General features: G+C 45.0%; 1 pseudogene across 1 annotated transcript; it reads left to right on the forward strand.

Annotated features, from left to right (window-relative positions):
• Positions 1-3,055: 3,055 nt before the first annotated feature.
• On the forward strand, positions 3,056-4,297 carry LOC310775018 (F-box only protein 3 pseudogene; annotated as a pseudogene). The gene has a single exon. The product of its transcript is annotated as an F-box only protein 3 pseudogene (transcript).
• The last annotated feature ends 9,638 nt before the right edge of the window (positions 4,298-13,935 follow it).

Genomic DNA, 13,935 nt, shown 5'->3' on the forward strand with positions numbered 1-13,935 from the left:
TACGTGCATGTGTGTGTGCACGCACGCACGCGTGTGCGTGTGTGTGTGTGCGCGTGTGTATGTGTGTGTGTGTGCATGCATGCATGTGCGTGCTGATTGAGCACATCAATCATGACATAATTTTCCTAGAACAACAAGAAAGAAAAGATGCGGGCGTCTGGGTATAGTGCAGCGGTACATTCCCAATCCCTGCCTACCAACAGGAAGGTCGCCGGTTCGAACCCTTGTGAGGGGAACTGGGGGGAATAGCGTCATCCTCGCACATGCTACGGTCCTGCCGGGGAAAAGCCCTCGCTGTCAGGTGAAAAGAGGCAGCTGGCGACTGCACATGTATGGGAGGAAGCCTGTGATAAGTCTACAAGTCTCCCCTCAGATCGGCAGAGGAACCACGGGGACAGCAGGGGGAAATGGGCCAGTACACGAGGGGAAAACACGAGGGATCCAAAAAACGTGATGAAAAAGAAAGAAAAGGTGCCAGTGTGTGTATGTGTGTGTGTGTGTGTGTGTGTGTGTGTGTGTGTGTGTGTGTGCGTGTGCGTGTGTGTGTGTGTGTGTCCACGTATAGAGTGCAGGATCTCACGAATGAAAAATCCAAGTCTTTCTATTTTGCTTCTTCCTCTTACAATCACAATAGGCGACACTGTGTTTGTTTTCTGAAGGCCTTACTGCTCTACTGACTGACCTACTACATACTGTCGGGTTCAATGGTGTTGACGTCTCTGAGCTGGTGACACACTGCTTGTTCAATCAATCAATAGCCAGTGCCCAGCAAGTGTGTATGCAAGTGGGGTTGTGCGATGTCATGTTTCATCAATATAACATTTTGAAAAAGACCATTTGAAAATGAGCTGGAACACCAAAATCAATGAATGAGTGACGAGTCGGCGGAGGAAAAGTGCAACGTCTAGGGAGGCTTTGCTGAATTTCAACCCGCTTTGTATCATTATAATCTGGCTAATATAAAGCAGATGGACAGTGCTTACCTTGTGTATCTGTTTTCTGCATCCAGTCATCCACGTTTGACTGCCTGCAGAAACTCCGCCCTATGGGTATGGTGTGGGTCATTACAGTAACGATTCTCCAGGGATGTGCGCATACAGAGAAAATGAAAAGAAACAATAACAGCTGCAGCCTTCGAAGCCGCCCTTGAGCAACATCTGTTCACTTCCTGTACAGAATGATGTGTTTTGCATCATTCTGTACAGGAAGTGCTGGAATAAACTGCGGTGCTCTGGGTGCAGGAGAACATGAAGACAAGCTCAATTAGGCTGCTCATCCGCATAATTACTGACACTGTAATAATACAAAGTGGGTTGAAAATCAGCAAAGCCTCCCTTTAACTCATTCACCGCCAATGACGTCTTTGACGTGTTATCAGAAATAGCCCTCCCCGCCAATGACGTGTTTGACGTGTTTTTGTTTTTATTACTGCAGCGCGTATTTCAAACACTTCCCCAGCCTCTGACATAGTATCAGGTCCCTAGCATCTAAGGCAACACGTGAACAAACACATACCGCAGCTGTTGTTTTGAAATTGAGCAAGAGGAAAAGCAGAAAACGGATAAGGAGCTTGCCTTGTGCAGACAGGAGAAACGCCATTGAAACGCCCCTCGCGCGCTGCAGGAGCTGGTCGCTTTCCTGTGTGCCAGCCGGAGAAAACGGGAGAAAGTTCCAGAGATGCGTTTGATCATCGGAGGAATGAGGAAATGATCGATCAGTTTGACGGGTAATCCAGAGGGCGGTGAGGAAGTGTTGAATAGCCGAGGGGAAAACGGGAACGATCAAACAGCAGGGAGTATAGGACAGGGAGGCAAGAAGACAAGCCAGAAGCGGCAGTCACAGCAGCCCGCTGTCCTTCTCAAGAGCTATTCAGTTGGTTCATGAAATCGCTGGGCTGCGTGCCCTCCAGTGTTGCTCCTGGCCAATCCCGGCGCCACAGGGCGTGGTTATTGCTTATCCTATGTGGGGTTAGAAATCACGCAACGAAGGGGGATCGTGTGTGTGTGTGTGTGTGTGTGTGTGTCTGTCTGTCTGTCTGTCTGTCTGTCTGTCTGTCGGTGTGTCTGTCTGTCTGTCTGTCTGTCTGTCTGTCTGTCTGTGTGTCTGTCTGCACACTCACTCACACTGCTGTATTGTTGAATGTAAAAAAAAAAAGCACTTCATGTGTATATATATATATATATATATATATTTTTTTTTTTTTTTCATTTGTGTCATAACGAATAGTATTTACATGTCTGATGTCAATACAGTTCAAAATAAAAGAATTGAGAGCGAGTTCTGCTTGAGAATGTGTATTTTACAGAAATTGCCTTTTCTCCTGTTTGTCATCTCAGAGAGACCTTTTGGGCTAAAACAGGGTGTATATAAATGGATATAAGTAGAGTACAGAACATGCTAAAAGCTCACTTTTTTTTTCCTGGTGAACCCAGAGACATACATCTTCATTTTGAGGTATTGCAAATCACTCTGGTGCTAATAGATAATTTACTGTGGGTCTTGAAAGATGACCAACAATTATGAAAATCTTTGGCCTGTGCTAAATATTGGCAGTCCTAAACTGGCCATGAATGAGTTAAGTGACACACACACACACGCACACGCACACGCACACGCACACACAGCTTGCCACGTTGTGGAAATTTACCTATGATGATGACATCATCAGTGATGGTATGACATCATTGATGACATCATCAGTTGCCCCCCTCAATTGCTCAAGTGACATCACTGATGACATCACTTATGACATCATCAGTGATTTATGACATCACTGATGACATCATATGACACATTGTGGGATTTTCAGTGGGGTGAGGCTTCCAGATAAGGCAAACCTTCATAATGTTACATTTCACCTGACTATGGGGTGGATTGTAACATTAAACATCTTGTAACATTTCAATCCTTCACTCCTCAAACGAGGAGGACAAATTCCATGGCACCTCCAATTGCGTGGCTGTACCGTCATCTGTGAGTAAAACAAGGGGGTTGTCCATCTACTTTGTGTTTGGAGTGGACAGAACAGCAGCAGAGAGGTTGTGTTCTGCCAACAATGGCAGTGTCCATGCGGCTAGATGATCTGCCTTCAGACCCACTGCTGCACATCTTCTCCTTCCTGGAGTTAAGGGACTTGATGCACTGTAGTTGTGTCAACAGGAGGTGGAATGTGTTGTCAGGTGAGAACGAGCTGTGGAAGAACCTCTGCTTCAAATACTGGCTGCTGACTGACATGGACCGGAAGCCGAGCGACTTGCCGTGGCTCAGTCTGTTCACACTGTACTACTCTGATCTGGGTCGGTACCTGCAGCACTACTCTGTCCTGAAGAGAGCCTGGGAGCAGCTGAAGGACTTCCTGCGTCAGCCCTGTCCCGATATAGTCGCATCACTGAAAGAGGGAGCCAAGGAGGCAGAGCTTGATGCTATTGAGGCTCGGATTGGCTGCAAGCTTCCAGATGACTATCGCTGTTCCTACCGCATTCACAACGGACAGGAACCGGGTCGAGGGCTGATGGGCTGCAAGTCCCTACCGCAAGACCCCTATGTTCTTCTGAAGTTGGAGGATCTGCGGGATGTGGAGACTGCATCCAGATTCTTTGTGAAGAGGAATAGGTTTGGAACCTGCCTCCCTCTCACCACATGCTTACAGGGCCTTACAGTGCAGGGCTTACAGTTTCTGGTTCTGGAGCCGACCGAGGGACGACACCCGTCTGAGATCTTCTACCGCGGTCGGAGACTTCAGGACCCTTCAGGACCCTTCATCACTGGCTCTAGTTTCACAGAGTGGTTCACCACCTACGTCAACAACGTTGTCACAGGAAAATATCCAATTATCAGAGGCCAGATCTTCAGGTATGATAACCAATTTGTGAAGACCACTGGTGACATCACCGTCTCTGTCTCCACTTGCTTCCTGCCGACGGTGTCCACTGTCCATCCACCGCGATTCAGATTCATCTGCAACATCAGAATTGAGATGTCGAGTAACGCTCCGCCTGAAGCCGCCTGTCAGCTGGACATGGGTTACTTCACAATCACCGACGACAATGGCAACAAGAAGAAGAAACAAGGGCTGTGCAGGACTGGTGCTGTCTTGACTCCAGGGCAGATGGATGAAGGTACCCTACCTGTATGCATGGCCACAGCCACAATCACCATAGAGGGCCACTACACCTTCCGTAGACTGGCCAATAGAGAAGAGGTTTTCCATGTGGCCACTCCTCAATTCCACCTGGTCTGTCCACCCCTCAGAGAGGCAGTGGTACGATCGGTCCCCTCTGGTGGATTATCCATATAAGGGATAGAGCGAGTGCCCAAGGGCACCAGCGAATTGCCTTGCTTGGGGGGGACCCCAAATGATTTGACTTGCTTGGGGGGGGGGGGGGACACCAAATGATTTGACTTGCTTGGGGGGGGGGGACCAAATGATTTGACTTGCTTGGGGGGGGGGGGACCAAATGATTTGACTTGCTTGGGGGGGGGGGACCAAATGATTTGACTTGCTTGTGGGGGGGACCAAATTATTTGACTTGCTTGGGGGGGGGGGACCAAATGATTTGACTTGCTTGGGGGGGACACCAAATGACTTGACTTGCTTGGGGGGGACACCAAATGATTTGACTTACTTGGGGGGGGGGGACCAAATGATTTGCGGACGCCAGCATCTGCAGCCGACATGACTCTATTTCAGAGGCTGTGAGGGGCTCATTTTTAAGAAGGTCCTGGTATCATATGAAACTAGACCTAGGGCAGCCATTGGTATCAGCCATGTCATGCTAATATGTCACTAGTATGACATGGGGGATAAATAATGCTCCAAATGTATGCTACATTTTGACGAGGGAAAACCTGCCATGGCCATTTTCAAGTGTGGGCCCTAGATGTCTCACCTCCAGATATGTGAATGAGAATGGCTTCTATGCGTAGCCACAAGCTTCCCCTTTACAGACATGTCCACTTGTGCTAATCGCATGCAGTTTTTGGCACACAACATTTTTTTGCTTTTTTGCATGCAGTATAAATGTGTTATTTTCACCTATTCTATTTCAATGTGTCTGCATACTGGGGTCACCAAACAGTCTTTGCATAAATTGGGTATTAGTGGAAAGCTGAGACTCCAATGAGCCCAATTGTATTGATAAGTGATGATTTGAGTCCCCATAGTAGCCAGTTCATTGTAGTGAGACCATTTTTCGAAACTTGACCTCACTGTATAATGACCTATTGTTTTAGTTAGTAGACATATAGTGTCTTACATTTGTCTGTAGTATGTTCAACCTGTACTTTAGCAATACAGTAAGTTCATGTAAAATCTGTGGTCTTTATTGCCATAGTACATTTCACTTTGTTACGTAACGTGTAAAGTGGATAGAGGAGGGCACTTCAAGTGTGGTAACCCAGGTGCACCCCACTGTGTCCCCCCCCCCCCCCCCCCCAAGTCTTTGAATATATATGTGAAATAGTAGAAAATTGCATCGTTATTGCACCATGCATCTAACTGTGCGAGTGTTGGGGAGGGGGGGCACGATTTGGCTTGCATGATGCCTCTAGTTGGAATGCTTCTAATAACCTGATGATATTGTTTACGGTTGCACTGGAAATGTAATTTCATACGGAATTCATCAAAAGGTAAGATGTTGCCAGATTCATGTAATGAGTCACTTGATAAATTGATTACTATAATCTGCCTATTTAATTGTTTCTTGATGGGGTAGCCTATACTTTTTTTTAACTTTATATAATTTTCTTTTGTACGAAACAGTTACATGTCCTCTGCATTCTACATCAAATAAAGACATTACTGTTTGTTTTATTTTGGTATGTTACATACTTATTGGCCAAGTTATGTTCAATTCAGCCAGGGTACAAGGAAGTATAGGCGGCCATCTTCTCAAATCAAGTAGAATACCGTTTTAGGAAATGGCAAGCTGCAACAATAAGTCACGTACCCCTAAGTATTTGTACAGCGGGGCATTCAAAAATAAGGTGGTTATTTTGCCGCCTGGGGAACAAAGACTCCATATCCCATGTTGCACTGGGGTTTCGTGGTGTGTATGATGTCATTCCTTGCTTGAGGCTGAGTTAATTGACACCAGCTGGGAATGAGCCACAGATGTGTTGATGAGCAAGCATTTCATGAGTGGCCCAATCTCAATGTCCGCACTCACAGACCCACGGAGTTTGAGGCGCGTGCCCGCGAGGTGTGCGAGGGCTTAGGGCTGTCCCACTGTGAATATCCAGCACCTGGCCTGACAGAGGATTGGATGTGCGCACAACTACTCTGTCTCTCAGTTATAGTCACAGCCATGAGACAGGACCACTCCGTTGAATTGATAGGCCCGCCCCGACACCATGTCATTGGCCATGAGATGTTTGACTGGTCGATGTTGGGTGACAATGTGGAAATAGGGGGGTCACTGAACAAACCTATATGCGAGGGTGTTAGAATATTTCCACATTTACATATTTACAGGATAGGACTTGCTCTCTGTGTCTCTCTCCATCAGTCTCTGTCTCTCTGTGGGCCACCAGTTTATCACTGTGTGTGTCAAGGTGGCAGTCTAGGGTCACAGCAACAACAGCTGGCAGAGATAACACTGCCAGACGCTGGCCATCAGATGCAGCTAGCTGTTACACGTGTGTGTGTGTGTGTGTGTGTGTGTGTGTGTGTGTGTGTGTGTGTGTGTGTGTGTGTGTGTGTGTGTGTGTGTGTGTGTGCGTGCATGCATGCGTGTGTGTGTGCCTGTGTTGTGTTGTGTGAGTCCACAGCCTGTGGCAGTGATAAGGCCCGGGAGAGTTAGATCTGACATGCAGGTGACTGTTCTATTGCTTGGCTCTGATTTATCAGACTTGTCCAGGGACACACACTCTCTCACACTCACACACACACACACACACAGACACAGACACACGCGTGCACACACACACACACACACACAGACACACGCGTGTGCGCGCGCACACACACACACACACACACACACACACACACACACACAGAGTTCACTAGGTGCACACGTCCTCATCAGTACCACTAGATAACAAACTCAGCGCCTTCATTTCTTCCAACATCAGTAATTGATTTTGGTTGACTCACTGGATTTGTACCATTGCAATTCCCTTTGAATCAAAGTCAAACTTAGGAGGATACAGCATGAAGATTACAAGGCTCATTTCTACATGAAAATATAAGACGTTTATTATCCTTTGTACATTGCACACACAACAAAGGTGTGGTGTGATTGGTTGCTCTGTTCAGTATACAATATCGTAAAGAGTTTTATTCATTTAGGTATAGGTGCTCAATTAAGTTGCTCAATTAAGCTGCTGTGGACGGTGATGTGTCAAGAGAGACATTTGTAATTGTAAGGATGGAGGACAGTGAAGGTGGAAAAAATGGATAATGGCATTATGGCAATGTGCTGAGGCCTATAGCATGATCGCTACGGAGGAAGAGGAAGGTGATGGTGGGAGAGAGACCCAAAGCCTAGAGAGGGAGGCAGAGTGAGATTGATGAAAATTCTCCAACTGAAAATGAAAATGTGGACGTGAGCCTGCATGCCAGCCCTGCAAACAACCCCTACCACTGGCCCCTCCAATCCTGACACTCTACCACCTTCCTATCCCGAGCTCAAATGTTTAGTCAAAAATAATAATAAAAATAACAATTTTCAAAATACCACTTCTGTAAATATTATCCAGTCCTATTACTATTATATATAAGCTGTCTGTCTAATGGTGGCTCATTGAACCAGTTGCCAAGGGACCATGTACATACACACATGCATTGCCCCATATCCACACTGTGTCTTTCCGTTAGATACATTTGGTTGTGTACATTCACACAAGGTGTGAATTCACACTTCTTGTTTTGCAGGGTGCAAAAAACAACATGTGTCATGTCGATGTCACGTGTGGAATAATTGCACAAAGCTGTCTGTTTATGATGTGCCGCCTGCTGGCAGAGCAGAGGAATGCATTTCAGTTGAAATCCTTCCAGAGTCAGCTGCATATTTTAATGTATGTGCGAGCTCTCACAATGCAGACAATAAATCAAATTCCACGTTAACGTATAATATTGAGGCTTTGGAGCCAAATCAATTTGGGGCGAATATGAGTATTATATATCAATTTAAAGGTCTCAGTGAGATATTTTCAGTGCTCTTTCACACTTTTGACACCTAGCAAAACCCCACTTTTGACACTGAACATGCATTGTGGGTAGAGGATTCTAACAGCACTTAGGACAACACAAAATGCATTCTGATCTAGTATGTAATGCTAGCATGATAAGATCATTTTTAGTGTCCTATTTATATTCTAATTGATATTCTAGTTCAATATTAGATTCATGTAAATATTGTAATATACTTAGGCCTATATATTCCAAATGTTATTTTATAATGTTAGTAGTGTGAACTGGTCAAGATGAGCTCTGATAGTAAGACTGAAGTTATCATTCGGTGTTATGAGTTTTACAGGTTTTTGAATGTGTCCCAGGACACATCAATAAGTGATACAGTATGTCCTGGGGAGTGGGGACATATTCAAAATTGTATTGTACTAGCAAAAAATCAAAAAAAAACAAAGATAAAATAAAGTAGTAGTCTAGAATCAAAAATAATTGTCTTATGTCTATAGAGCTTTATTCCAAATTAGCTTATTTATTTCAGTGTTTATGTTCCTAAATGCATAGCTTTTGCTTATGATGATGGCTTGATCTGTATTGTTTTTATAGCAATGCTCAATCTGAGAACACAAAAGGTTTAAATATTGTGCTTTATAGTATGTGGTTAGCGGCAGCTGATCCAAGTTTGATCAAAATTAGTTTGAGCTCTCCTGTAAAAATCTACTATAATGCACTTAAGCCCCTTTGGCTCCAAGCCCTGGAATATAAATAACACCCAATAAAAAAGCACTAACCACAAAAGAGTCTCCTGAATGACTCTGTTCTGCCAAGTCATAATAAGAGGAATCCATGTAGTCCAAAAGAGACACTGTGGCAAAAGTAGGGTTTCATCTGGCGGATAGGATAGGAAATCAATTGGGTCAGTGTCAAAAGGACGGGGGTGGATATAGACTATCTCAGAGCATGTAGGAGGAACAACACATTTAATTACAATGACTGTATACGGCATAGGCACATCGGAGGAAAGCATCCATAACATGGCATGTGTTACCTTAAAGGAACACTCCGCCCATTTTCAACCAGCTTTGTATCATTAGAACATCAGTAGTATATCAGAAAACTGTAAACTGTTTTGAAGTCTGTCATTTAATTTGACAGTTATTGAGTGTTAAAGTGTGGACCAGTGACATCACTGGTCCACACTAACTCAAATTAATAACTCATTAACTCAAATCAACTCTCAATAACTGTCAAACTAGATGAATGATGAATAGTTTGACAGTTATTGAGAGTTGATTTGAGTTAATGAGTTATTAACAGTTCACAGTTTTCTGATATACTACTGATGTTCTAATGATACAAAGCTGGTTGAAAATGGGCGGAGTGTTCCTTTAAGACTTGGGACTGACATTGGACTCTGATTGAAAGCACATAATTATGATTATATTATTATATGCTGCAAAAGGAAACCAATCCAGTGAGCACTAATCTAAGATGGAATTGGGCCGAAGAACAGGACAAATTGGAAGAGAGGGCTTAGGATTACGTCTTGGTCCACTACACTAGAGATTAATTTAGGTGGTGTTGGGCTCACTGCAACTACTGTGATGTTAAGATCAACTTTGCTCCATGTGGAAATATAGATGATCTGAGATGCTGTGAAGAAGGGAAAGGAGGGATAAGCGATACCACTTTGTTTTGATTCAGAATAGTGAGCTTTGAATGTCAGCCACTGTGAAAAAGCTCTCGTCCAAAACATCTTCTGAGAGAAAGGCAGTCATCATCCCAAGAAACCTTGTTTTGATTTCTCTGCTGCTATATAGAGAGCCAAAGCCACGCCCTCTTCCGGGTTAGGCATACGAACCAAGGGATTTCATCCACCATAGACATTTCATAAAATGTTTATACAAATAGTTTTACTTGGTCAAACCAAGCGATCCAGCTATATTTAGAATCAGTAGAGACCACAACACTTTACTCGGACTAAAAAAATAAATAAAAAATAAATAAATAATAATACGCCTTTCTTTGTCTGAGTGAAATGTTCAATTGTCTCTTCTGATTCTAAATATAGCTGGATCGCTTGGTTTGACCGAAGTCAAACAATTTTTATAAGCATTTTATGAAATGTCTATGAAAAAATAAATGGTGGATGAAATCCCTTGGTTTGTATGCCTAACCCGGAAGAGGGTGTGACTTCTATATACTGTATATTTCTTGTTTTGATTTTAGTACTGACATCATTTGACATTGCAGTACGGTATTGGCCTGATATCTCACACCATTGTCAGCATTGGTGCATCCCTAACTTAAAGCTTAATTAGACATTGTAATACTTTTGTCAATCTTGTCAGATCCCCCCCCCCCCCCTATCAGCGGTGTGACCTCACAAGAGGTCAGGGGTCAAATAATCACAATAGAACCAGGAAGTAACGAGAGAAGCTGTCACTGGGGGATTGTGTTAGTGTGACTCAGACACAATAAAACCACTTAGTCCAAACAATATCAGTCAATGAAGAGAGTCTTTTTTTAGTGCAGTCAGTTCTTTGCTTTGTTCAGTGAGCAAAGATTTTCATTAAGGTGTCCTGTTCCAACAGAGACTGGCCACTGACACAGTATACATCACTTTGTATTTCAAATTTCAGTGTCGCTGCTGACATGTCTGACTCTCAGGCTACTACATGTACGTGTCTGTGTGTGTGTGTGTGTGTGTGTGTGTGTGTGTGTGTGTGTGTGTGTGTGTGTGTGTGTGTGTAAATGAAAACTATATGTACATGTGTGCATATACGGTGTGAGTATGCACGCACTACAAAAATGTGTATGTGTGTGGCAAGCATAAGGGCGTGTGTTAGTGTGTGTGTGTGTGTGTGTGTGTGTGTGTGTGTGTGTGTGTGTGTGCTACTTACACGTGTGCTGCTGTGTTTCCTCTTGTCGATTTTTTTTTTTTTTTTTAGCGGCGGGGGGAAATGGTGTTCTTGTACTTGGGTGGTGCGCGCGCCTATTAGTACGCCAGCAGTTGGAGCGAATTTCAATAGGTAATTAAAAAATATGAAATAAAGTGACACTTGACTGCAAAACAAACCTCAGCTGGAACATTATTTCACAATATATTATTAATATGAAGAATAATTAGTTGGCCAACTTGGCCATGAACATCAATACAGAATACATCATGTAAATCTAACTTAAAGCCCCAACGTCTAACTTTCTGCTGAGCAGCATCAGTGGCCTTTGCTGCCATGGTAAATACAGTCATACAGATGCTAATAAATGCTACGCTTCCCTGTTTGTATGTTCAGATATCAGCCTTATTTTACTGTTTCTGCTTGTGCTCTCTACTTTGTTAACCTTTCTGCAGGGTGTATAACTGATTCGCCTGGGGGGGGGATAGCTCCAAATATCCCCAAATATTGTTGTCTCGCTTGCTTGTTTTATTGAAGTTGTTGCGCCGCTAATCAAGCTAGCAAGCGATAAACATGTTTCACTTCCCATACATACTTCACAATAAAAGCATCCCCTTTGTCAGCGGAAAACTTTGAATTCGAAGGAGCTGCAGCAGGAAAAGGAGTTACATCCGAGCAACTTGCCATGCTCTGGGATGGAAGTTACACAGTGCAGGAAACGGGCGTTCAGGGTATCAGTATCTTTCTCCCTCTCCCTCTCCCTCTCCCTCTCCATCTCCCTCTCCCTCTCCCTCTCGCCTCGGCCAGGTGTCATCACGTGTCGCCACTTCCTGGATCCTTCATTTCAAATTAAAAGCCTTCTGCAGAGTTGTGTAATTGCGCCTTCATGACATTTCCTAATATTCTGAAGCAGCGGCGGCAATAATGGCCGCCTCTGCAAAATGTATATAACAGAAACTCTGTGTGTGTGGATACGGGTGCATTCGTGCGTGCGTGTGTGTGTGTGTGTGTGTGTGTGTGTGCGTGTGTGTGTGTGCGTGTGTGTGTGTGTGTGTGTGTGTGTGTGTGTGTGTGTGTGTCTGTGTGTGAGTGCGTGCATTGCAGCGGCCATGTCAGCAGCAGTCCTGTAGCACCAGGTGAGATTTATGAGCTGTTAAGAATGCTTGCCTGTAGCCCAGTGATGGGAGACCAATCCCACTGGCCCACTCCCTCCTCGCCTGCCTGTGCCCCTGCCTAACACCCCTCCTGCCTCCTTCACACACACACACACACACACACACACACACACACACACACACACACAGACACAGACACACACACGCGCGCGCATGCACACACACACAAACACGCATGTACACAAACACGTGAATGTATGTCTGCGCATACGCACACACTTACGCACACATCACCCCCTGAACCCGAAAGTGTAAGCCTAATGTCTGTAACACCCCCGCCCCCGCTCCAAAATACCCACTTCCCGGGGCAAAACACACCTTCTAAAATATCCTTCCAAATCCTTCCAACCGTGCTTTTCCCGATGACGAGAGCTCTCTCCTCCTCCAGTGGAAAAATCACACATGTCTGGCCTTCCTCTGGCCGCCGGGCAGCATAGAGACACTGCATGAAATAGGCCACGCCCATCACGGGGGAAAAGCTCCATTCATTTCCACACACCAGCGTCATTTTCCTTGAATTAAACATAGCTCAAAGCTGTTGTGTGGTGGGGCTGCGCAGACAACAAATGTAAAAAATCGCCAGTTAAAGTTTTTTTGTACTCCTGAGCAAAACAAGGAAGCCATTGAGAATTGGCGAGAAGAAAAATGTGGATCTAGCTGTCAAGAAGTAAGTTGGAGTGTTCATCTTCCGTATATACGATCTTTTTGTGCAACACGCAACCATGCACGTGACATAGGAGAACGCCAGGATTGGAGGGGCGGTTTCTGTTTTCCCCCGTCTTGGGCGTGGTTTCTGAATGATGACGCGTTACGCAGTGTCTCTATGGAGAAAGTCTCCAGTGGGGATCGCTCCCGACAGAAGGCTCACTCCGACAGAAAGGCCTCGGCTAAGAAAGTGGCTGGAAAGGTCACTCTTTGAGCCAGGGACAAGGGTGCATGTTTCACTTTTTACTAGCGTCATGAATCACCAGCACTTGTGACCTGACTCGATGACAGTGAAGACGCACTCTTCTCTTTGACGCGGCTCTAAATGTAGACTTGTATTTCTGCCATAGCCGGCAAGCAGCTGTTGACTCGTTGACACGTGAAATGACGTTTGCACTTTTTGTGACCAATTAGAAGCAGTGGGATCTCTGGTGGTTGCGTCATGTCGAAAGCTCGAGTCAATTTGTGATCGTCAGGTGTCTTTTAAAGGTGACATACTGCTAATTGGCATTTAAAATATGACTGGGCCGAGTCCGCTCCTTGCATGTCCCACCCAGTTGGTCTCACACTGTGACTCCAGTGGTCTTTGGTCCAGGACAGGTCTGAGCTCTCTAAAACCTTTCCCACCAAACATCTGTCCAGGCAACTACGGGGTTTCTCTGTCCCCATCTGCCCGGCCTGCGATGCATTATCTGCCTCTGCCGCTGCAGCTAATGCTGCAGGGACTTAGAGCAGGATTACCATGCAATTATGTGCTTCCCATTCTCTCCAGCTGTCTACAGAGTAGAGAGAGAGAGGGACAGAGAGAGAGGGACAGAGAGAGAGAGGGACAGAGAGAGAGAAAGACAGAGAGAGAGAGGGACAGAAAGAGAGAGGGACAGAGAGAGAAAGACAGAGAGAGAGAGGGACAGAAAGAGAGAGGGACAGAGAGAGAAAGACAGAGAGAGAAAGAGAGAGAGAGAGAGACAGAGAGAGAGGGACAGAGAGAGAGGGACAGAGAGAGAGAGGGACAGAGAGAGAAAGA

Source organism: Poromitra crassiceps (genome assembly GCF_964638095.1).
Source record: "Poromitra crassiceps genome assembly, chromosome: 4".
Classification (NCBI taxonomy): domain Eukaryota; kingdom Metazoa; phylum Chordata; class Actinopteri; order Beryciformes; family Melamphaidae; genus Poromitra; species Poromitra crassiceps.